The sequence below is a fragment of the Varanus komodoensis genome, unplaced genomic scaffold, assembly GCF_004798865.1.
Source record: "Varanus komodoensis strain SLA01 unplaced genomic scaffold, ASM479886v1 scaffold177, whole genome shotgun sequence".
Taxonomy (NCBI): domain Eukaryota; kingdom Metazoa; phylum Chordata; class Lepidosauria; order Squamata; family Varanidae; genus Varanus; species Varanus komodoensis.
In genome coordinates, this window is record NW_025335520.1 from 128,216 (window position 1) to 129,666 (window position 1,451).

The 1,451-nt window shown below is 34.4% G+C and overlaps 1 protein-coding gene across 11 annotated transcripts in view; it reads right to left on the reverse strand.

Moving 5' to 3' along the window:
• Positions 1 to 1,451, reverse strand: part of LOC123021716 (E3 ubiquitin-protein ligase MARCHF7-like) — a 27,944-nt gene that overhangs the window by 13,941 nt on the left and 12,552 nt on the right. The gene's annotated exons all lie outside the window — the stretch shown is intronic.

Below are 1,451 nucleotides of genomic sequence, written 5' to 3' on the forward strand. Positions count from 1 at the left end.
CTGGCGCCGAAAAACAAATAACGACGGCGCCAGGCTAAGACCTTTTTATTTAAAACTTATTTTAATTGTTAATTTATTATGTAGGTTTTTTTTAAATTTTAAGCCAAGATGCACCGGGTTTTAATATTTTTATTGTATAATTTTTATATGCTTTTGTTTTGTTGTGAGCCGCCCCGAGGCTTTGTTGCGATGGGGGCAGCATAGAAATGTTTTAAATAAATAAACTTCCAAACGCCTAGTAATGGGGTTTTCTTACTATTTAGATGATCTGCCTAAAATTTAACACTTTAAAGGTTTACCTGCTAAAACAATTATAAAGGATATTAATAGAGAATATCTATTAATATATTATTAATTTTATTAATATAAAGGATGTTACCACAGAAAGAAGTTCAAAAGGCCTTAAAGCAAAACCCAGTTTAACCAGCCAGTTTTTCTTCCATGATGTTCATATGGCTATTGCTCAACATACTTTGGTAGCTTCTCAACTTCATTAAGCTATATCTAGTGCTGCCCTTGAAGACAATTCAGAAACTTCACCTGGAACAGACTGCAGTAGTGTACTGGCTAGAACAGAACATATTAACACCTGTTGTTTTTCTGATCTGCATTGCCTGAAAATTTGTTTCTAAGACTAATTTATGCTAATGCTGTTTTATGCTATGTTTTGTATGCACTTCTGAAATCTGTAACTGTTTAGATAGATAATTATTCATCTAAATATAGGTAAAATTTATTTGATCTCTCAGGTTGATGAATATGCCAGCTCCTTAAAGGAACTTTATGACTACTTTAAACTTTATTTTTTCTTTTGAAAAAGTTGCCAAATATCTGTCGAAGGCAAATACACTATAAGGGTCCTCATAATTTTCCTTCTTGTGCACTTATTGTACTGTGTGATTGCTTTTTATTCCATTATGCTAATTTAGAAAAAAAGTTTTTTAAAAAAACTCTGCCTACAAGCATGTGTCTTGATTCTTAGTTTCCTTTTATTTCTCCAGTTCCATTCTTGCCTTTAGGAAAAGTGCACACACACACAAAATAGTATTTAGAAACTTCTAAAAATCCAACTCATGCCTAAATGCCTGATAAGTTTTGACTAACTTCCTAAAAACTTTGCTGTGGTACCTCCCTTGTAAGGTGGTTCTATACAGCTGGCACCACTATAAAGGAGGTTCCTCATGTGGCAACTAGTTTTGCTTCCAATGGTAAGAAGAAAGGTTTCTCTAGATAATCAGTGAAGAGAGATTTATATGGAAAGCTCATATATTCTTTTAAGTAGTCTGGGCCCTGACCATTTAAGGCTTTCTATGCAAGAACCTCCTTCAATTAACAAAAGGCAACCACAATTCTATTGTCGCAAAGGCAAAGTCCAATGTAAATCCAGGTCAAGTCAAGAAGTTACCCGAGGGTGTGGAATGGGCTTCCACAAGAGGTCGTTGAGGCCCCAT